We start from the raw sequence: 24,933 nt of genomic DNA on the forward strand, positions 1-24,933 counted from the left end.
GAGAATTATAGATGTAAATGTAGATGTAGACACTATACGTGCTCGTATATTACAACGCAGTGGCAGATTCCTGTACGAAATCAGTACCAGAAATCGTATTTTTCCGATGTCGAAACATCGCTTAGCATGTTTCAGATGTTTCCTGTCGGAGTTGTTACTACGCTGTGTAACTGGCTCCAAGAACTCGCCAACGAGGCGGAACCATCGGAAATCGGATGACGAAAAGGTTGTCGCTCGTTAAATGTGTGTGAGCGTCCGTTACAGCAAATGAAACGGGGAGTGGAACGTACGGAGGGCGCCGGGTAAATAATTGAGTCTACCTGTAATCAATATGCGAACGCGCGTCCGATGTGCGCATGCGCGCAGGCAGGTGTGTCAGCGAGCGCGCCAGTTGCCGGCAGTCACGGCGTGCTGCCTGTGGGACGCGTTGTCAACAACGGCAGGCGCTGCGGCCACCAGTAAGTACCGCTGTCGCGCGCACGCGGCGATATTGTTGTGACTGCCAACAACGTGTGGTCACACATCTGAAAAGCCTCCACCCTTTATTATCCGAAAAGCTATGTCTATGTCAAGCACTGGATATAATAATACATAAATATCTAACACAACGAAAATTATTTACTGATTTTTGTTGTTGTTGTCTTTTGTTTCTCTTTTGTACTATAAGATCTCTGGAAGTGTGCAATAGTTGCTTCTATCTTAGCAACCTCGAACGACGACACACTATGTGTGCATCTATGAAAATGGCTACCAAATCAAAGAATTCTTTTCTTAGTATTAATACTAGGACACAGCAGTAATACTTTGAACTCGTATGACTCTAAAAATAGGACTCCAACCAGAAACACACTTTATATGAAAAAAAGTTTGTGAAACATCAATGTATATTTTCTAGCGCAACAAGTAAGTCCTTGATGAGTGCAATAAATTTAAGAAGGGAAGAGTCTTCAACAAAACGTAACGACACCTTAACCGTTTTAGCGTGTTCATTTTAGCTTCATTGTTTTTTTTTACCGTTTTAACTTATGTGTCTTTAATTTGCGTGTGTTTAAACATCTTCCAGTAACTGATGACCTTTTGCATTAATTTAATTGTGGCGAGACTGTTGATGAATGAAGTCCCAATGATTCTTTTTGTACAAAAGCCCTATTGTAATCAGTTATTATGAAGTCTGGACCATCAAAGCAATAATCACCATTATCATCTTCTAGTGACATTACTGCATACATGGTTCATGGGAGAATATTGCCAGAACTTTGGGGGAAAGAAAAACTAAGCACTACTCATTGGTTCAGGGGAGAATTAAAGATTGTGATCTGTAGTAAGATCTCTGACATGAAGGTGACTGATGTGACTAGAGAAGACACTGTCAACGAAAACGGGCAACAGAACAGCCTGAACAAAACATTGACAGTGGAACTGCTGTCTGCAAACCTGTGGGTATAAAGAAGATACTTCAGTGGTGCAAGGAACAGTCTATTGACGACCGAAAAATAGAAACATGTAACGTGTCTGCTTTTACATCTTTTACTACACCAACTTCTTTTTTATATATGAACAATACCAAGGGAAATGTGTAGTCCGAAATGCCTCATTCCAACGGCTAAGAATTATTGATGTTTGAGATACCATGTTATCTTTAGCGGATTCTGTGAACAAAGCATACGACACTACTTGAGATGATCATTTTTTCCTATAGCGCAAACATTATTGCCAATAAGGAACATTAGAACATCTCCATCCATAAAGATGAAATAATACATCTTTAGCATCCATCATCTCTGAATCTGAAGACCATCGTGTCATTTTGGTTCACATTATAAAAACAGTTTTTGTTACACTACCATTCTCATCCATACTGCGTGAAGAACTTTATTTGCGAGGTATATGTTACATGGGCAGACATAAACCTTGTGTATATTGGAGTGGTCTGGAGAGTGTGAGTACCACCTCACTTTGTTGGTAAGGCCTCAATGAATGGTTTACCGTTGCCTTTTCCAACTTGCAGATAACAAGTAAAGTAACTGTGTCTTTTGGACCGCTGTGTTCAGGGTTTCTAGCGTGTGTTGTTTTGATTTTAAGGATGAGTACTGAAGTTCTGAGAGAGTTGGTTAACGATAAATTAGCTGTTGCTGTCAAGAATCATAACGGAGGCTGTCAAGCATAATGTCTTCATCCGACAGATCACATCAGCAGTATCTTATGGCCTTACTCTCTCAAGACACGGCAGAAGTCCCTGAAACCTAACACATGGACGTTTTTTAAATTAAATTAGGGTTAGGATCTCTTCTTCCTTAAAAAGCTCAAAATATCTTGTGAATTCGCTAATTATCGTCTATATTCAAGGCAAAGTGAGACAAATTATGACTCCACAAAATAAGGACTGTAAAACGTTTCTATAAATACAAAAATGTCTCTTACAGGAAATTCCCAATAATGCAAATATATTCTGTAATTAATGTATATATTGCAGGTCATTTATGGGACAGTCGATTTATTATGTTATTATTCTTGAGTTGATAATTTCTGTTAATTATATTTGTTAAAATTACAATTACTGCTAAAATTGAGTGTGACAATTTGCAATCAGACATTCTAATTAAAGTTATACACTTCAGTGTAGGATATGCAACAAACTGAAATTAAAGGGTTAGGTGTGTCGTCTGGAGGAATAAAACAGATGCACGTAATAACTGATTTGCACATGATTTTGAGGAGACGATGATTTAGAGCTTCTATAATTTTTTCTTGCGGTAGCGTTCTCGTTTCCCGCGCACGGGGTCCCGGGTTCGATTCCTGGCGGGGTCTGGGATTTTCCCTGCATCGAGATGACTGAGTGTTGTTGTGTTGGCTTCATCATCATTCATCCCCATTACGGTCTGAGGAAGGCAATGGCAAACCACCTCCGCTACGACCTTGCCTAGTCGGCGGTGCGGGTCTCCCGCATCGTCCACCTACGCTCCTCGGAGTATGGGACCTCATCATCAATTTTTTGGAAAATCATTGTTCTCTCATATGTTTATTGTCACTACGTTAAACAACAAGTTTCGGTATGAAACAGACCATCCTCAGGTACAATGTGACATCTTAATCAGAAGCATAACAAATCATAACTATTAACAAGCATCATGCCATAAATCAACCTGTTAATTCAACTAAAATTATGGAGCGATGCTGCAGACAGTAGACCTGTGGCGAAGCACATGGCCACAGATATACTGTGGGCTGTATGTGCTTCACAACTATAGTTGAATTAACATGTTGTTTTATGGAATGAAGCTTGTTCAAATGTGTGTGAAATCTTATGGGACTTAACTGCTAAGGTCATCAGTCCCTAAGCTTACACACTACTTAACCTAAATTATCCTAAGGACACACACACACACACACACACACGCGACCGAGGGAGGACTCGAACCTCCTCCGGGACCAGCCGCACAGTCCATGACTGCAGCGTCTTAATGATGCTTGTTAATAGTTATGATTTACTGTATATCTGATTGAGATGTCACATTATAGCTGAGGTTGGTAGGTTTCTTACCGGAACTGATTGTTTATTTAGTGTATAATATAGGCGTGGCAAGCCATGATTTTCCTGTAAATGCTTTTATCTTCACATGTATTATACATTTTGGACTGTAGCTAAATGTTCAGCTGTTTGCAGCATCAGTTCTACATCTACTTCTAATACTTTAATCTGATGTATTGAAACAAAAACAGCTAACCTCTTTATACCATAGTCTAAGATTTAAAAACAAAATGATCCACACTCTATTAGTTATAAACTCAGGATTACTCTCCCGGGTATTAGTTGTTAATGGTGCTGGAATGCTACAGTGTGTCGGTATCGGGTGTCCCAAGGCTTCGGCGTTGCTGGCTCTGAGCACTATGCGACTTAACTTCTGAGGTCATCAGTCGCCTAGAACTTAGAACTAATTAAACCTAACTAACCTAAGGACATCACACACATCCATGCCCGAGGCAGGATTCGAACCTGCGACCGGAGCGGTCGCTCGGCTCCAGACTGTAGCGCCTAGAACCGCACGTCCACTCCGGCCGGCTCGGCGTTGCATCAGCGAGACGAAGCATCTGTAAACAACTTATGTTACATGCGTGTATGCTGCAACCAGGCCATGACAGGTACTTACAGTACATCCACTGTTGCCATCACTATCTTCCTTCTGAGAAGAGATACATGAAGCTTGAAGCTCAAATCAAAATTCTTCTCCGAGGGCCTTGCTCTAAAAATACTTACTTACATACTTTGCCCGAGACGTATTTCTGGAGGACCTTGCATCAGTAAATAGATCTCTATATTTCACTACTAAACACAGTTGGTGAATCTGGCCTGTTATGAGTTTTACAACATACAAAATCTCCCTAGGAAAAATGTTGCAGGAAGTACACTATCTGACAAATCCCGATTGCGGAACTGACCACTAGATGTCACGAGAGGCCGGCGACGCAGATTAAAAGGAGGCGAGGAGTGTTGCGATGCCAGGAGAGACGCAGTAACAGCAGCGGAGGTCGTCAGGAGATTTCAGTGACTTCGAACGTAAACTAGTCACTGGATGGATCGGAATAACAGCTCAATCAGGGATTTATTAGTCATTCTAAAGCCGTTCAAGTCGACTGTTTGTGTTGAAATTATGAAATCGAAACGCGAAGGAAGAACCACAGCCAAACCAAGACCAGGGAAAACTCTTGTACCGACGGACAGGGCTGTCGAACATTGCAAAAGATAGCCGGAAAAAATCACATGAAATCAGCAGCAGTAATGACTCGAGAGTTCCCAAGTGCTACGAGGAACACAATTCATGTGCATAGTTTGCAAGAGCAGCTCCACATAAGTCACACGTTTTTGTAGTCAGTGCTAAGCGACGTGATGCTTGAGGTGGTCTAAAGAGTGACGCCACCGGACAGTGGACGACTGGAAACGAGCAATCGGGAGTGATGACAGATACCCTGTGGCAATCCAATGGTTGGGCTGAGGTTTGGCAAATTCCTGGAGAACGTTGCCTCCCGTCATGCGTAGTGCCAACAGCGAAGTACAGGGGAGGTGTTTATCGTCGTTAGATTGCGGTTTCCTTATTGTGCTTAAGAAAACGCTAAATGCGGAAGGAGTACAACAAATTTTACAGCATAGTGTGCAGGGTACAGAAGAGGAACAGTAAGGAGACGATTATTGTTTGTAACAGCGTTACAATGCATCCTCTTATAAATCAGACGCTGTAAAGGAATGGTTGGCGGACAATAACGCTCCTCAAATGGGCTGATCTGCACAGAGTCCCCACCTGAACTCAATGGAACAACAATGGGATGAGTTAGAACATCGGCTTCGTTCTAGAAGGCACTACTTTCTCTGGTTTCGGCTCTTGTCGGAGCATGCTCTGCAATTCCTCCACAGGCATTCTGACACCCCACTCAAAGTGTCCCCAGGAGATTTCAAGCCATCGAAGAGGTGAAGTATGGACACACCACATATTAACGTACAGTAATAGGTGTCCAGATACTTTTGATCAGACAGTTATGTATGTTGCGTCATTCCGTGACACAGATGACCTAATATGGCTGCAGTGAAGTTCCAGCTCTTTGCCTTCATTGGTCTGTTAGCAAAGGAGCTCACGTAGCTTGAAGAAATCCATTTTCAGTATCTTATACTAGACAGGATGTCTCTCCTAAGATTCGTAGGGCGCATTTTCTCTGGTGTTTCGCTAGATATCTCCAGTTTAGCTTTTACATTATGTAGCTGGAGTAGGCTCTCAAATACTGTTCGCCACACGCTTCATGTTACGCGCCTAGTGGGTTGGTCTCCGATAAAAATAAAAATTAAAGTGGAATAACACGTGCCGATTCGAGAGAGAGAGTGTCAGATTAGTGTAACTCATATTTTTTTTCTCGATATGTATTAACAGGGACAGTGAAACATGGAGAAAAACCAGTACTCCAACAGCACCCCTGTAGCGTTGCTGCAAGGAAGTAGCAGGCAGTGCAGGGCAAGGCAGCATGCGAGTCTCCTATTACGGATAGAGAGTGAGACGAAACAGCACTAAGGAAGGTACTTAAGAGTTCCTGGTTCTCTCTTGAGACTAAGCCAGAACTATCATTTTCTTTGGTTTTCACTCATTTTTTGCTTTCCTATTCTCCTTTGCATTATGACGTCTTTGGATCGAAAAATTTCCTTGTTTTGAATATATTAGTGTGTGAGTGCTATCATTTTTTCTAATGTCACTACAAATGTCTATATTCTATTTGATTTCTCAGTTACTTTGTAGTATAAGAGTGCTTGTGGAATTTGGTGTCGAGTTTTCCGTGTATTTTTTGTTCTCTTTTCTCAGTGCTTTTTGTCACTTTAGACTTAATGTTTTAAGTGTGTAGGGAACTCGGGGTTAATAACGAGGTTATAATGAATGTTTTCTTTGTTTTGTTGTCCACTTATTATGATAATTACGTCGCGTAGTTCGATACACTGTGTCCATTTTTGTTGTTGTTACAACCGTTATCATCATCGGCAGCCTTGCAGCCGATCTAGTAGACCTAACTGTCGACTAATCGATTTTGTTCCTCGTATTAGAGCAGGACGGGACCATGTATTATCTCTCATAGTACACCGTTCTTCTCCCAGACCTTTCCCTTAAAATAATGTAAGCCAACAACAGTTTAGGCACCTTGCTGACTTCGCAAGCAGAAGTTGATGAGATTAAAAGAATATCTAATCAGCCAGAACAGTAATAAAAATTATCTCCTCCGTTTGGATTGAGTTTATTCTAAAATACATTGCTACACATATAGATTTAACAATGTTGTAATTCAAGAAAGCTAAAAGTTGCTGCTATGTAACAGTAAAAATGTTGTAACAAAAGAGACTTAGTCCAATACGACAAAATCGTTGTCACGAAGCCAGAATGCTGTGAAGCTTCCATGAGCTGGAAAGAGCCAGACACACCACAGGTGATAGATGTCTCAAGTACTGGTTTTCAGGGAGTTCCGAGTCCACACTTCACTGGTGCCAGTTGTTGGTGGGCGCCCATCTACCAGTGGGCGTCCACAATTCTTTCATGTGCAGTCCAATATGTCTGGTCACTGAGCAAACAAATAAAGAAACATTTAGTTGGTACGTTTTGGAAACGAATTGTCTATCTTACATACTACATTAATGATTTTAACAGGTTTCATTATGCTGGTTGGTTACTATAGGTACATTGTCAGATCTACACTGCCTTACAAACTGCGAAACAGCCGGAAATGGAGAAAGAAATGAAATGAAACTTCACAAGTTGAGGGTGCGTGTGATGTTATTGCAGTGATTACAAAATAGAGTCAGATTAACAAAGGACTTGACATTATGGGCCTTCTTATCAGTATGACATGGCACCCCCGAAGCCTCGATGTATGTATTGATTCAGATGGGAAAGGTGCCAAACTTGATCCTCTTGTTGTGCTTCAAAATGGTTCAAATGGCTCTAAGCATAAGGGACTTAACAGCTGATGTCATCAGTCCCCTAAACTTAGAACTACTTAAACCTAACTAACCTAAGGACATCACACACATCCATGCCCGAGGCAGGATTCGAACCTGCGACCGTAGAAGCCGCGTGGTTCCGGACTGAAGCGCCTAGAACCGCTCGGCCACCGCGCCCGGCTATTGTGCGTAACAAAATGTTAAATGTGGAAGGATATGAACACATTTTACGACATTGTAGAGGAACAATTCAGAGACACAGATTTTTGTATTAACATTACAATTCACAGTGACATAAAACAGACTCTATTAGGGAACGGTATGATGACAGTAACGTTCCTGAGATGGGCTGACACGCCCAGAGTTCTGCCCTGGACTCAATGGAAGAATGGTGGGATGCATTAGAATGTCGACTTTGCTCCAGACCCCAGTGTCAAACATCACTGCCTTATGTGGTTTTGGCTCTTGAGGGAGAATGCTCTGCCATTGCTCCACGGATATACAGACACCTCATTTAAAGCGTCCCCAGCAGAGTTTAAGCTATCAAAAAGGCGAAATATAGACAAACCATATATTCAAGTCCACTTATAGATGTCCAGAATACACATGATCATACAGTTGTTCTACAACATACATGACCTAATATGGCTGTAATGAAATTCTGGTTATTCACCTTCATTGGACTGTTAGCAAAAAAGCTCACTCGTCTTGAACAATTTCAATTTTCGATATCTTTTACTGGGCAGGTTGTCTCTCCTAGGAGCTGTAAGCGCATTTTCTCTGGTGTTTTGTTTTTCATGATACTTGCTACTTAGTTTTTGCAACATGTAGCTTGAGTCAGGCCAAATAGATGCTGCTTATAACATGTTTCATGCAATCCCCTGTGCAACGGCAATTGTTGGCCTTTTTCCCATTAAAAAGAAAAGGATATTTAAAACGGCTTTTTCGGTGAGTATTCGATAGAGCAGTCCCAAATTAGTTTAGTGCTGTATTTCTTTTATTGACGTATATTAACAGGGACAGTGTAAGTAGGCTGGTTAGGTTTTTATGTTGGTAACGCAACGTAGTACTCTGTACGAAAATCGCTGACAGCGCTGTGTGCAGTCTGAGTCTGGTTGGACTCATTGTTGGAATATTCGCTATTGTAGTGTTGGGCAGTGGATGTCAACAGCGCGTAGAGTTGCGCAGTTGGAGGTGAGCCGCCAGCAGTGGTAGATGTGGGGATGGGGAGAGAGTTGCCACAGTTTTGAGAGCGGACTATATGGACGTGTGTCCGTCAGAAAGAGGAAATTTGTAAGACTGGATATCATGAACTGATATACATATGATGACTTTTGAACATTATTAAGGTAAATACATTGTTTGTTCTCTACCAAAATCTTTCATTTGCTAACTATGCCTATCAGTAGTTAGTGCCTTCAGTAGCCTGAATCTTTTATTTAACTGGCAGTAGTGGCGCTCGCTGTATTGCAGCAGTTCGAGTAACGAAGATTTTTGTGAGGTGAGTGATTCATGACAGGTATAGGTTACTGTTAGTCAGGGCCATTCTTTTGTAGGGATTATTGAAAGTCAGATTGCGTTGCGCTAAAAAATATTGTGTCAGTTTATTGATGATCAGAATAAGTAAATAGAGAAATGTGCGAGTACGTTCAGTTTTGCTCAGCTGTTTGAAAACCAAATAACGTAAGAGGTTTACTAGCACAGTCATTCATAATTTTTCCAAAGGGACGTTACAATAGCAACCAGTACGCCAGCAGCTACTGTGTAGCGCTGCTGCAGATAGCGCAGGGCAGGGCAGCACGCAAGTCGTCGCTAGAGTCCTGGTTATTTTTCGTGTTCTACTGTCCCTGTTAATACATATAAATATAACAAATATCGCACTAAACTAATCTGGGACTGCACTATCGAACAGGCACATAAAATTCGGCTTTAAAAACGTATTCTTCACAACAGGAGACAAACCAACGCTTTTTGTTCACACTGTTCGTCGCATGAAACATGTGAGCAGTACTTGGCTAGGTCGACTCCACCTACACAATGCAAGAACGAAAACACAAATATGTGTCGAAACACCAGAGAAAATTTGCCTCACGACTATTTGTTGAGATAATGTATAACAGTTTCCAGTTATTTATAGCGAATGACACCAGATCTTCAGACTAGGCTACAATTTTCTTTTTCTTTGGTTTACACGCCCATTCTGCTTGGCATTATGACCTCTTTGGATCGAAAAGTTTCCCAGTTCAGGCTATATTAGAGGGTGAATGCTGCCTTTTTTGCTAATGTCGTTACAAATGTCTATGTTCTGTTCGGTCTTTCAGTTGCTTTGTAATACGAGCAGAATGCTTGTGAAATTTGGTATCAGTGTTTTCCGTGTAATTTTTTGTTCTCTTATCTCAATGCTTTTTACTTCTCCGTTTACACTTGGTGTTTAAATGTATTGGGAACTCAAGGTTAATCATGAGGCTGTGACAAAAATTTTCTTTGTTTTGATACGCACTTACATTGTATGCGGTTACTTCGGTGTAGGTCGATATATTATATCCATTTTTGTCGTTGTTAAAGTCAATTTTGCAACCGATCTAGTAGATGTAGCCGTCAACTAATCGATTTTGTCCCTCACATTAGAGCAAGAAGGGGCCATGTATTGTCTCTCATAATACATCTTTCTTCTCATAGAGCTTTACTTTACAACTACACTATGTGATCAAAAGTATCCGGACACCTAGCTGAAAATGACTTACAAGTTCGTGGCGCCCTCCATCGGTAATGCTGGAATTCAATATGGTGTTGCCCCACACTTAGCCTTGATGACAGCCTCCACTCTCGCAGGCATACGTTCAATCAGACGCCGGAAGGTCTCTTGGGGAATGGCAGCCCATTCTTCACGGAGTGCTGCACTGACAGTTATTGACGTCGGTCGATGAGGCCTGGCACGAAGTCAGCGTTCCAACACATCCCAGAGGTGTTCTACAAGATTCTGGTCAGGACTCTGTGCAGGCTAGTCCATTACAGGGATGTTATTGTCGTGTAACCACTCCCCGTGCATTATGAACAGGTGTTCGATCATGTTGAAAAATGCAATCGCCGTCCCCGAATTGCTCTTCAACAGTGCGAAGCAATGAGATGCTTAAAACATCAATGCAGGCCTGTGCTGTGATAGTGCCACGCAAAACAACAATGGGTGCAAGCCCTCTTCATGAAAAACACGACCGCACTATAACACCAACCCTTCCGAATTTTACTGTTGGCACTACGCACCCTGGCAGATGACGTTCACCTGGCACTCGCTGTATCCACACCGTGTCATCTGATCGCCACATTGTGTACCGTGATTCGCCACTCCACACAAGGTTTTTCCACTGTTCAGTCGTCCAATGTTTGCGCCTCTTACACCAAGCGAACGTCATTGGGCATTTACCGGCGTGTTGCGTGACTTATGAACAGCCGCTCATCCATGAAATCCAAGTTTTCTCACCCCCTGCCTAACTGTCATAGTACTTGCAATGGATCCTGATGCAGTTTGAAATTCCTGTGTGGTGGTCTGGCTAGATGTCTGCCTATTACACATTACGGCCCTCTTCAACTATCGGAGGTCTCTGTCAGTCAACAGATGAGGTCGACCTGCACACTTTTGTGCTGTACGTGTCCCTTCACTTTTCCACTTCACTATCACATCGGAAACAGTGGACCTAGGGATGTTTAGGAGTGTGGAAGTCTCGCATATAGACATATGACACAAATGACACCCAATCACCTGACCACGTTCGAAGTCCGTAAGTTCTGCAGAGCGCCCCATTCTGCTCTCTCACGATGTGTAATGACTACTGAGGTCGCTGATATGGAGTGCCTAGCAGTAGGTGGTAGTACAATGCACCTAATATGAAAAACGCGTGTTCTTGGGGTGTCCGGATACTTTTGATCACATAGTAAGCCGACAACAGTTTAGGTACGATGCCGACTTCAGAAGCAGAAGTTGAAACTTCAAAATCAAAAGTTGAAAAGATTAAAAAAACATCAAATCAGTCAGAATACTAATAAAAAATGATCTCCTCTGTTTGGATTGTTTTTATTCTAAAATACATTGTTATGTATAAAGATTTAACAATTTTGTAGTTTAAGAAAGCTAAAAATTGCTGTTATGTAACATTAAAGACGATATAACAAAGAAAATTTAGTCCAGTGTGACAAAAATATTGTCCCAGTGTCAGTATGCTGTGAAGCTCACATGAGCTAGAAAGAACAACGGCTTCACAGCTGTTGTTCAGTGTGACAGGTGATGGGAGAAGGTTAATAAATCATCTGTTGCTCAGGGTTACAGGTCATAAATTGCGACAGAAGTACCATAGTTTCAATACTCTGATATTGGGACAGAATTGACGTACTAGCTGTTTCCACAGACATTCTATTGGAGACAGACCTGGGGATCTTGCTGGCCACAGGAGTACCTGAGTATCACATACTCCACATTTGCCATACGTGGATGAGCATTGTCCAGTTGAAAAATGGCATCCTGACACTATTGTATGAGACGCTAGATGGCCGTGACGTAATAGTGTGCAGTCGCAGTTCTTTCGATCACTACCAGCCATGACGATTATAGCCGATGGCTTCTCACACCATGATACCACGAGTAACACGGCTGTGCCTCTCCAAAACATTGGAAGAACGGGACGTTTCTCCAATACGCCTCCATACTCGCTGACGATGGTCATTCGTGGTTCTTCAGAACCGCAATTCATCGCTAAACCCAATCTAGTGTCATTAGTCAGCTATCCATGCAGCTATCCATGCTACCCAGACACCACTCCAAACACAGCTGTTGCATTGTAGTGTTAATGGTAGCCTACGCATGGAACGGCAACTCCCTAGTCCGGCTGCCATTATTATCCGACTGATTGTGCAAGATGGCATGGAATTCCGTAGTGAGTCTGTTACTTGCTTTCGGATGGCAGGTGCAGATGTGAACGGGTTAAGATATGCTTGGTGCAAAATGCAATGATTCTCCCTTGTGGTGGTCAGACGTGGTTTCCCGGAACTTTGGATTGTGCGCCTTCCCTCACGTTCGTATGCAGTCGAACACATGTCAAATATCTGGGTATTGCACGGTTCTACACGCCGGACGAATGGAGACGCTACAATGAGGTCCCCATAAAACTCTGCCAGGTGCTGATAACGCTGCCTTATACGAATGTGCGGCGTCTCCATCCTTCACAGTGATCATTCACTCTCCTTATTTACCCTACCAGGCTTGGTAACAACACTAAGCACGAACAATACTAACGTACTCTGGTTACTGTTTTACCTGTCACATATAATTGCTAAATCAATATACCTGTCGGTGGTGTGTACGTGTACAAAGTTACAGTGACAGCTGACCATGTCTGCTGTGTGCTTTAATTTTTTCCTCGTGCATTGCAGTTTGCGGGAGAAAATTCAGAAAGTTCCAAACACTATTAGTCCTGTATATGTACTGGATGTGCTTCAAGAAATATTTTGGTGACATCAGTCTATAATCGTTCCTTACGGTCTCCAGAATTTTTCTCAAGCTCGTTGGTTGGCTTCTCATACAGCATTCAGCTATAGTCGTTACTGTAGTTGATCTGACTCATGGTTCGACGTAAAAGAATATCGTCCTTGCCGCTACAGAAATTTTGCTATTTAGTCTCTTAAATAATGACGTTTGTTGTTTACTGGAAATTAATAAGTAACGATATAAGTTAAATTACTTAAAAGGTGCACATGTTCGTAGCGTTTTTCCGTAAATTCATTAAACATAGATACAGAGCCACACATAAGAGAGACTTCAGTCATCAAGAGTATATTTTCCTTCACTATTTGCAAGTCTGCCACCGCTAGGGTAACTTTCCGATTATGCGACTGTAGAATTCACGTGGTTTTGAAGCGAAGAACTCGTCGAACCATCCTCGGGACGCATTTTCATTTGGAAAGGAAGTTCCCTGAAGACGGTTAGACTGAGAGCGGAAAAGGTGAACGTAGGAGGGCGCAAGATCCGGTGAATAAGGTGGGTGCGGGATAACTTCCCAACCCAATTCCTTTATAGTGTTCTTTCTCTGTCGAGCAGAGTGCGGGCGAGTGTTATCGTGTAGCAGCATTACGCAGCCTTGCTGGTCGTAGTTCTTGGATTGCTTCTGCAAGATGTCTCAGTTGTTGATAATAAATGTCCGCAGTGGTGGTTTCACCTCGGAGAAGCAATTCGTAGTACACCACACCGTAGCTGTTCCATCAGATGCATAACATTAACATTCGTGGATGCGCGCAGGGCTTTTTACGGGGAGTTGCTGCTTTGTTTGAGCTCAAGCATTCCTTTCTTTTCCTTATGCTACAAACAAGACACCAATTGTCGTCACCAGTAACGATACGGGGTAGGAATGGTCGTTGTTGTTCACGAACCAACTGATGACGAGCAAGCAAAGATGCACATATTTTTATCCGCCGTTTTTTGTGATTTTGGCATAGAGCCTATAAACCCAATTTTTCAACCTTCCCCACTGCATGCAAACGTCGCACGATGGTTGTGGAATTTGCCAATGCTCGAGTACACTGACGTCGATTATCAAGCCCCGAAGGTCTTCCTGGACGTGGACAGTCGCTATTGACAAAACGATCCTCCTTAAAACGAGAAAACAATTTTCTTGCCGTACTCTATCCCCAATGAAATTATCCCCACACACAGCACAAATGTTTCTGACTGCCTCCGCTGCTGTCAGCGGACGAGGTGGCGCAGTGGTTAGCACACTGGACTCGCATTCGGGAGGACGATGGTTCAAACCTGCGTCCGTGCATCCTGATTTAGGTTTTCAGTGATTTCCCTAAATAGCTTCAGGCAAATGCTGGGATAGTTCCTTTGAAAGGGCACGGTCGATTTCCTTCCCCTTCCTTCTCTCGACCGAGCTTCTGCTCCGTCTCTAATGACCTCGTTGTCGACGGGACGTTAAACACTGTTCTCCTCCCTCCGCTGCTGTCACCCCGCTATCGAACTCAAAGAGAAGAATATGCTAGAAATGTTCCAATTTCTCCATTTCTCCAAAAACAAAATGACAATTTGTAAACTCAAATAATAATAGTGAACCACAAATAAAAAATAACAATCGATAAATAAACCTACAGCGGCCGGAATATTAACATGCTAACAAAAACGCTCGAACTTTTGCACAAACCTAAAATATCATTGTGAAAACTAGAACGATGACGACAACGCAAATGCAGAAATTCAACTTGAAAGAGAGGACATAATTATTTCCTACTCCAAGGAAGTAACTGCTGGAGTCAAATATCCAACGCACTTCTTTTAACATTTCGTTCCTCCATCTTGGGGGCGGATTATCAACTGCCGTAATGAAAGTCTTCAGCTCACTTGATTTTTAAAACTTGCAGCAATATTTACGATTTTAAAAAGAGTTTACAATAACACGTTGAAATAAAAAGAATTGTTCACTTAATGTCTGTGTCTAGCTCAAAAATGGCTCAAATGGCTCTGAGCACTGTGGGACTTAACATCTGAGGTCATCAGTCCCCTAGAACTTAGAGCTACTTAAATCTAACTAACCTAAGGACATCAGGCACATCCATGCCCGAGGCAGGATTCGAACCTGCGACCGTAGCAGTCACGCGGTTCCCGAATGAAGCGCCTAGAACCACTCGACCACCGCGGCCGGCTGTGTCTAGCATGGGAACAAGTAGCTTGGTATTAGTAAATTGGTGGATCAGTGGGTAGATGGGAACTGAATTAAAACAGATGGGAGTTTCTTGGCAGCTTTAGGAAGTTTGTAAAGTTGTATGTGGCTACTGTGGAAGTTACACGCGGGCTGGGTTATAGGAGATGTGCGATTGGAGTTGGAGGAGTAGGTGAGAAAGGGAGCCGGCCGGGGTGGCCGAGCGGTTCTAGGCGCTTCAGTCTGGAACCGCGCGACCGCTACAGTCGCAGGTTCGAATCCTATGTCGGGCATGGATGTGTGTGATGTTCTTAGGTTAGTTAGGTTTAAGTAGTTCTAAGTTCTAGGCGACTGATGACCTCAGATGTTAAATCCCACAGTGCTCAGAGCCATTTGAGCCATTTGAGAAAGGGAGGTCAGATTTTTGTACAGCTCTCAGGATCAGGAATCGGGAGTCGGTAAAGTTACCCTGGAAAAGGAGAGGTGAAGAGAAGGTTGACAGAGACGTGGCAGTGGCCTAGCTTCGGTGAGAAGCGGGAACAATAGGAGGTTTCCTTGATCAAATTCACGGGACTTGAAAGATTTTCGGGTGTGTTTTTTGAATATGAGGAGAGTTTGAAAAATAATTGACCGGTAAAGAATACGTGCAGCGGAAAGTAGGCAGATGCAGAATGCGATTCTGTTATCAAGCCTGAAGTTCAAGGACGTATAGGGAGTGGTAAAAGTTGGGAGGAACATGTATCCAGGCAACGTCGGCGAAGGCAAGGAGGGTTTGACAGACGGTGAAACGGTGTAATCCTCATGTTGGACCGGTTAATAGGTAGTTAGCAGCTACGCAAAGAGAGATCTGGCGAAACTCCGCTCGCTTTGTTCCTCCATAAGATCCATAGCGCTGCAGACAACGTCGCTCAGGTTGATGCCGTGTTTCTTGACTTCCTCAGGAAGACATTTGACACCGTCCCGCACTGCCGTTTAGTGAAAAGAAATACGAGTTTACTGAATATCGGACCACTCTCAGACTGGATTCGAGACTCCCTTGCAGATAGAACTAAACACGTCGCTCTTAAGGGAAAACAACGACAAATGAAAAAGTAATTTATGAGTACCCCAAGGAAATGTGGTAGGCGTGTTATTGTTTCCAGTGTATATAAATTATCTAGTAGAATGCGTCGAAAGCTCTTTAGGACTGTTCGCAAATGATGCGGTTGTCTGTAAGAAAGTAGCCATGCCACAAGACGTTATCAATTTGCAAAATGAGCTGCAGAGGATTGATAATGGTACAGACTCTGGCGGCTGACCCTGAAAGTAAATAAATGTAAAACATTGCGCACACACAGGAAAATAAATCCACTGTTGTGCAACTACGCTATTGCTGACAAATTTCTGGAAATAGAACCCACCGAAAGTGTCTAGGAGTAACAAAACCAAACATTAGGAAAAGCAGATGCCACACTGGGATTCATTGGAAATGTAACTCATCCATGAAGGAAGTGGCTTACGAGGCGCTTGTTCGACCGATTTTGAAATACTATTCATCAGTCTGGGATTCGCACCAGGTAGAGTGTTAGAAGAGAAGGAGAGGATCCGACGAAGAGCGGCGCGCTTCTTCCCGGGGTTTTTTAGTCGGCGCGAGAACGTTACAGAGCTCCCCAACGAACTTCAGTGGCAGACGTTACAAGAGAGGGGTTGTGCATCACGAAGAGACTTACTACTGAAATTTCGAGAAAACACTTTCCGGGAAGAGCCAGGCAACATATTACTTCCTCCAAAATACACCTCGCGGAAAGATCACGACGGGAAAAGTCGAGAAATTAGGGCCAATACAGAGGCTTATCGACAATTTTTCTTCTATAGCGCCTTTCACCTACGGAACAGGAAAGGGAATATTAGATTTTGGTACCAGAAATACCCTCCACCACACACCGTTAAGTGCCTTGACGATTATGACGCGGATGTAGATGCAGTAGTTTTAATCTGTTGTCTGCATTTTATTGTAAAGTTAATAAGTGGGATTTCCACGTTAGAATGATTAGGCGTCCCTTCAGCTGTGAAGCCATTACAGACAGCACGAATTTGGACCGGGGGAAGATTGGGGAAGGAGAACGACTTGCACTTTTCAAACGAACCATCTTGACACTTGCCTTAACCTGTTTTAAGTAAACCATGGAAACACTAAATGTGTATGACTGGACCGGTTTTCAACGCGCCGTCGCACCGAACGCAAGCGTGCTAACCACCACGTCACCTCTGTGCTCCCAGGCTAGTTTGTCGTAGAACGTTAATGCCAGGTGTATAAGTCTTTTAGTAAATTGGATAGATAGTTGTATATGATGAGGTGGACGGCTGAAAACAGGGATGGCTGCTGCCTTAGTTTTGGGGTAACTTGATTGCTAGATAGGACAGATTGCATCAAGACGATAAATTATTAAGGTGTGTTCAAGAGATCTATAGGATGAGTGAAAGTTTGGATGGACGGCAAGGAAGAAGGTATTGTCGATGTAATGGAGCGGGTAAAATGAGGGAATGGCTAAAGCATGGGCAAGAAGGTATGGTAGCGGGGATAGGACGGATCTTTGGTGCACTGTTGCGGATGGATGCAATATGCGGGATTGGTTATGGTTGATAGTATCTAAAGAGGGGCGCTGAAATAGAAATTCGGCAATTAGGGGTATATAGTAGATTGGAAGTGCGTAGATTCGATCGTAGTTGGTGGCTGCAGCGCACTCCTTATACCCAAATCACAGTATAACAGTAGGTCTGCCTCAGTATCGAGCGCCGACTGCAGCAATCCTGAAAATTTCAACACAATTGACAGTTTGGAGCTGCTGTATGGCGAAAGAGCATTATGATTTGCATACGCAGATCGCCGACGCCACCTTCCGGCAATTGACAACGAATCTTCAACTCATACTGGATTTGTTTCTTCCTGAGGCATGGAATCCCTAGTAGGGATCGTGGCTCAAAAATTGATGACAAAGATACCTATAACCAACTCAGAAGTAGATACTGTATGTAACATGCACCAGAAAAATGATTTTTTCCCAAAATACAGAAAATCTAGTTGTTTTAAATAGTTTTTGTTGCAGCTCCCGCATAAGCACAATCTACTACCACTGATAAGATACAAATTGGGGATCTGGAAGTAGAAATTGCCAGTAAAAAACCATTTACCCAAATAATCAAATTTACTTTATTTGACTCGAGGTCATTGCTGCTCTTAACAAAAATCTACACAACTTTATTGCTATCAGGCCTAACTCCAGTACATAAGAATTAATCATATGCTCCACCTGCACTAAAGGAATTTATAAAAACGTGCGTTAGTGCACCCAATTTACAATAAGCATCTGTCTTCCCACCAAGTGTAACACGCACATCGCCTAGTAAGATGATGTAACTTTGTAATTTTTCCAAGGCATTAAAATAGCCGTACATTGTAACTACAACATTTGAAAAACTGTCATAAAGAATGGAAACAGGTACAATACATTCAATAAAAAAACTGAAAACAGGCAATAAAAAGCTTTCAGAATGCTAAATAAAAAACAGAAACACTTCTTAAGCCCAGTGACAATGAACATTAATAGGACCACGGGTTACAATAACTCGAGTTCGTAATGCCCGTAGTACCAGTCATAATATAACACAAAAAATATTTTTTTATGTTCTGGCGGGGAAGCTGTAACCATTACAATTGAAAACACAACCAGTGCCAGACAGTTCTGCAACGACCCAGAAAGAGTAAATGATGCTTGGCAGTTTAAATAAAAAGTTAGCTGAGGTCAATCTTATAATCCTCGTTAATGCAAACATACACTCTGCCTTGGTAGAAAAGAAAGCACAGCGCTTTTTGTTTTAAAATGTTTCTCGCCGGATTAAATTTTCTGCAGTGCCCTACTCGCTGTGCAGTGAATGCTAGTGTTGTACTAGCAGCTGCTCCCAATATGACACTACCCGGACTATTGCTTGTTCATGCTGAGATCTGCTTAGATGCGCAGTACCGAGCGCGTCTGCTCCTATAGTGCCTCACGTTGACAGAAGACAGACAACGGTATCGGGCTTCACATCTAGTATAAGAAAACCACAACTGTGGCTCGATCGCACAGTTGTACCATGGCTGGTAGTGGCACCCAAAACCCCTAAACGAGGAACATGCACTTAGAGCGAGACTGCGCACGGAGTCTGGGACAGACGAGGCGGCATCGCCCTCTAGCGGGACCTACAGCACTCGTTGCTAGGTAACAATGTGCAAGAAACAATAGAGGGGAGGCCTCTGTCGATAGTATACATGAAATGTTTCTCAGTTGCGAATATGGACAACCATCACTTGTATAATGGAATTACGGCAATGGATACTTAAGCCGGACCGGGACTCGAATCCAGATTTCCAGCTTATACCGAGCAGTCGCCTTACCATTTTTTTTTTTAGTTTATACCGGCCCGAGATTCGAAACCGGGTCAGTTGCTTACTTTTTTTTATTTAAGAGGCGTGAGGCAACAGACAAAAAGGGAAGAAGGTGCGGCGGGGGTATGAGAAGACTTGCAGGCAACTGTGGAGGCAGAGTGGGCAGGGGTAGCACGCGAAGCCTGGCCACCCTGTCCCCTGCATCACTACCGGGAAGAAGCGTTCGAAAGGAGGGTATAAGCCAAAGAGGAGGGGACAGTAGAGTTGGGGGAATGACCAGCGTGCTCTGGTATAGTGCATAAAAGAAAGGAGGCTCGTGTCCATGCGCCTACTCCACTGTGGGTACTGATATAGAAAGTAACGCGGAGAGTCTCTGATTCCAGAAGGAGGGACGGGAGTGTTGTCGGCGTGTGGCACCATCCAACTGAGCGGGGGTGACGTAAAGATCGCGTGTAGGTAATTGGCGAAGAAGGCAGTAGCGCGGTCGGTGCTCGACTTCACTGTGGGCGGTTTGTAAGTACTACCAGTAGTCAAGGCGTGATTTGTCACCATCATTATACATGTAGGTGATCGTCCACCCCTTGACCCATAAAATCGCATTTTTGGTGGCGGGAAAATAAGAATCGTCAGCTTGGATAAAAGTCCATGCGTCAGTCGAATCCGGCGGAACGCGGAGGTAACAGGCAACGAACTGTCGACGAAGTTTCCAGACATCGCTGGTGTCAGCATAAGTTAGTTGGTGGACATCGTCACCCATGAGATGGCAAATTGAAAAAGCGGAGAGTCCATTAGTCCGATGGGGTGAAGACGTTGATTTGTGGCGAATTTTCCACATGCGACGTGGTACCATGTTGCCCGGACGTTGGAGGGATATGACACCAAACCGTGACCACCGCTTCGATGGATGTCTGAGTTAGATGTTGTTGCTGGATATGTAACGAAGCAATGGCGTGTAAAAATATTTAGGCCGAGGAGAACACTTGTTCCGTAAGTGTGTGTGAGTATAACTGAAGTCGACGATGAAATCAGAAATGTGCGTCAGATGGTACTTGATGTTTCCGACTGGTACTGGTGGCGTTATGGTCGCGGGCATAAGAATTTCCAGCAAGCTGCACTTGAGGGAGGGCCCCCCCGTTCCACTGCTTGTGCATGGTGGACATGTACAAGGACGCCGCCCTGATTCGCACCATATTGACAAGGCCGAGGCCTCCCGCGTGGGAGGGGGGGGGGGGGGGGGGAAGACAGTGAGCGTTTCGCAACGGACCTTTAAGAGCGTACCGGCCGTAAGAAAGTATCCGAAAGCAGCCTGGAGGCTGCGTCCAATAGTTGTTGGCAGCGGAAATACCTGTGCGATGTGGACCATTCTGGACGCCACGTGTTGGTTGAGGTATTGGACACATTGTAAAGAATCGAATCGGCGGAGGATAATTTGCAGTGCACACTGAAAATTGATGCCAGAGGAGCGGCGCACGGTGGAGGTGGAAATGACACCAAGGTATTGCTGTTGCTGTACACACGGGAGAGGTGCTAAGTCGTCGTGTGAGAGGCCGCGTCAAATGGACATCGCCGCGGATTTAGCCACATTCATGTTACTGCTCGCTGCAGTTCCGTACGTTGATGTCAAATTAAGCATCGTTTATGTTTCATTCCGTGAGCGGACGGATAGGAGGAGGTCCTCCGCATACGCACGACACCGAAAACTGTGCTGTCCCAAACTGAGACCAGAAAGGTGTCCGTCAGACTCCCGATGAGTGGCTCCAGGTTTATGGCATAGCGCAGGGTCGAAAGTGGGCAAACTTGCCTTATGGAACGCCGGATCGTCGCTGGTCCCGCCACACGGCCATTGACCTGAATCAGCGATTCGGCGGTGCCGTACAGGCGCCAGATGATATCGATAAAGCCTAGTGGGAAACCCATTCGGCTTGTCATGGAGAACAGAAAACGATGTTGCACCTTGTCGAAAGCGTTGTCAAAATCAAAGGCAACCACCGCGGCGCGGACTCTGCACGCCGCTGCCAGAGCAATAAAGTCACGACATGCTCCAGTGGCCGTTTGTATATTAACTGAGCCACCCCGAGTTGTCTGTTCCGGGGATAGAATGCTAGGCAGCAGTGTCCACGGTATACTTGTCTTGAAGATGTAGCAGAAAAGGAAACACTTTGTTACCAAGAACGTTGAAACAAATATCCTGGTTGGCGATCTGTGATGTGTACCATGACATGGGCCCAATCATTCAAGTTACTGCAAACGTGAGCTAGGATGTATATTTCAACATTCTTGGTGACAAAGTGCTGCCTTTTCTGCTACCTCTTCATGATAAGTATGCTCTGGTCCCTCCCGACGTTTAAGATGACTACAACAATGAACACAGCTGCGTGCATAGATTCCTGGTCTGACAAACATTTAGGCACTCCATCGCACATCGACTGACTAGCTACATCACCCGATCCTAATCCCAACCGAGAATTGCTGGGACTAATTGCAACAGCGGGTGAAACACAACAGCCAACATCTAAACAGTTTTGTAGTCCTGCGGAATATTATCGTCAGTGAGTGGCTTCAGCTGGAAACTGTATGCCTGAAGAAACATGTGGAATCTTTGCCTCCGCGAACTGAGGCCATTAGCAAGCCTAGAGGCGGTGCTACTCCACGTTAGCGGCATGTGTCCTGGGTGTGACCAACTCTTTGTCCGACCTACACACCTGAAGATACTCGTAAATTCTAAAACAATTCTGCAGGTGATGGACAAAAATATGGAAACACTGCGAGAAATGCACGCTTGCGCGTAAACGCAGACGCTAGCCAAGTCTGCAGGTTGAGCTGTTGTAGTTGACCACGAACGGCGCCTTTACAAAGTCCTCAACACTTAATAAGTGTCAGTCGGCTCATAAACAGTGACCTGTGTAGTTGTGAGTGCATTCTGTCCGAGATCAGTGAATCCGGACGTGGCAAGTTGTTGGCGCTCCTGTGCTGCATCCTTCAGTTACCAACGTAGCGGAAGTGTTTGGTATTTCAAAAGGCACAGTGCCGAAGATTTACTCCGCATACAGGGAAAGTGGAAAAACATCATCCGCTAAGACACCAGCTCACAAAAGTGTGCGTTGAGTGATCGTGACAGACGGTCAATGAACTGCAGAACTAAATGTCGCACTCGCATACCCTCGTAAAAAAAAAAAAAAAAAAAAAAAAAAAAAAAAAAAAAAAAAAAAAAAAACCTCAAATGGGAACCCCATAAGCAGGAATTCCAAAACCCATCGTCATTGATGCAAATCCTCGCAAACCGGGAAACGTGGTGTCGAAACCATATAACCTGGACGCGGAACAATGGAAGAAAGTCGTTCGGTCGCATGAGTGCTATTTGACACAGTTTCCAACTTGTGGTCGAGTTTACGCGCGAAGCATGGAACATGGTGGGAGCTCGTTTATGATACGGGCAGCCGCATCGTGGTATTTCATGGGCCCCATGGTTATGCTGCGAGTACGCTTTACTGCCAGGGATCACGTGACCATTTTGGCTTGTCAGATCCATCTCACGGTACAAAGTGTTCCCCAGTGGTGACGTTGTGTTCCAAGAAAACAGGACCCCTGTTCGCACAGCTCGCTTCGTCCAGGACTGGTTTTCTGAGCACGAGGATCAGTTATCGCATCACGCCTCGCCACCACTTTCACCAGATCTCAGTATTTTTGAGCTTTTGTGGTCTGCTTTGGAGAAAAGGGTGTGTAATCGCTATCCACCTCCATCATCGTTACCTGAACTTGCCACTATTTTGCACGAATAATGGTGTAAGATTCCCGTGAAAACCATACAGGACCAATGCTTATTCTCTCGGACACGAATGGTAGATGTTTTGAATGCGAATAGGTTTCCTACACCGTATTAGGCATGGTAATGTGTTGTGTTCCTGATGTTTCTATATTTTTGCCCACCCCTCGTATTTCCATCCCATGTTCGCATAAGGAAGTTGGCGGCACGTGTGGATAGATACAGACTGTGGCAATAGTTTTTCTCTGCTCAATAATGTAACTTATAAAGTAAGCAAATCAGTTACTGTCTATTGTAATTCTCTATATGCTACACATAGCTGACGTAGTTTAATTCTTGATGTAGGGAAATAAATTAACGCTTTTTCGCTGTCTCAAAAGCAACCACGTACGGACATGATAATCGGTACCAGAACTTGCTGTTACGCGGGAAAGGAGACGTAACGGATGAGTTTTGCCTCCGCTGCGAAAGCTCTCCCACGAACACTCGCAGACGCTAATTAGAGGAGGCATCTGTGTTCACATTTTCGCGCTTTGCGTGTTTAGTTCTCAGGAACTTCAGTGAATAAACTTGACCTCTAAATTTTTGGTTAAACATGCCTTGATTGCGTGTTAATGTAGTGTGTTTCTCTTGCAGTGTTCATAACTTGACAGAGTGTCTTTTCCCTCTTTTTTTCGCTGCAGACTTTTCTCTTGAATACAAAATAGCTACATCATATAAAAATGATAAATTAAGACTGACTTTTATGTTCTTGATATTACGTGCTCATTAAAATCTATGGGTGTGCTGTGGCTTGCCGTGCACTCAGGACGCTATCCCGTTCTCAATTTCTTTGCATCTCTGAAGTAGCCAGAACACTCGTGACCCTCAGATCCAGTTAGCAGACGCATAACGCCAATTTTGAGACACTACAATCACTAAAAATATCATCCCAGTTGATTTCAGGTTGCTTACAAGGGAAAGGCCTCAGACCCCGACTCGGTCCCTATTTGGCAAGTCGCTTGTGTACATTCCCAAAATGGAAGATTGCATCACTCTTCCCCCCCCCCCCCCCCCTGTCTGTGATAGACCCACCCCTAAAGTGATGCGAGTCAATTTAAAATTGACGGGATCGACAGATAATTTCATCATCATACACTCTAAGACAAAAAAAGGCATACCACGAAGGAGCTATGCAAACTGGTCACAAATTGATATTCTTGTGTGTGTGTTTGAGGTTTACTGGCGCTAAACAGCGTGGTCATCAGCGCCCATTGATATTCTTACAAGTATCGACGGAAAATGCAATATTTTGTTTTTGGCAGCCGATAGATAATTTCGCCGCGGAGCTGGGAATGATGGTAAATAGAGGACATGTTGATGCTAAGATGTAGAGTCTTTGCGAATTTCATTTCGCTTATTGAGCTGGACATTAATTATCTCTCGTAGACAGGCGGGTGAACAATATACACCAATGTTAGCATTTGAAATAGGACCTGTAGTTGGGCTCAAACAAGCAGGTTGGAGTAATTCGCGAATCGCTCGACATGTGTATCGGAGCGATGTCACTATTCGACGACGTTGGCAGGAATGGGTGAGCCATGGCCGAACTAGCGTCAAGAAGGAAGCGGTCGACCTACAGAGACGA

The 24,933-nt window shown here is 43.8% G+C and overlaps 1 protein-coding gene across 1 annotated transcript in view; it reads left to right on the plus strand.

The window, feature by feature from the left end:
- Positions 1-404: 404 nt before the first annotated feature.
- LOC124594818 (cyclin-dependent kinase-like 5) overlaps positions 405-24,933 on the plus strand; it is a 353,935-nt gene continuing 329,406 nt past the window's right edge. Inside the window, exon 1 of the mRNA XM_047133262.1 lies at positions 405-458. The gene's annotated coding sequence lies outside the window, so the exon portion shown is untranslated. The remainder of the gene's footprint in view (positions 459-24,933) is intronic.

Source organism: Schistocerca americana, chromosome 2 (assembly GCF_021461395.2).
Source record: "Schistocerca americana isolate TAMUIC-IGC-003095 chromosome 2, iqSchAmer2.1, whole genome shotgun sequence".
NCBI classification, from domain to species: Eukaryota; Metazoa; Arthropoda; class Insecta; order Orthoptera; family Acrididae; genus Schistocerca; species Schistocerca americana.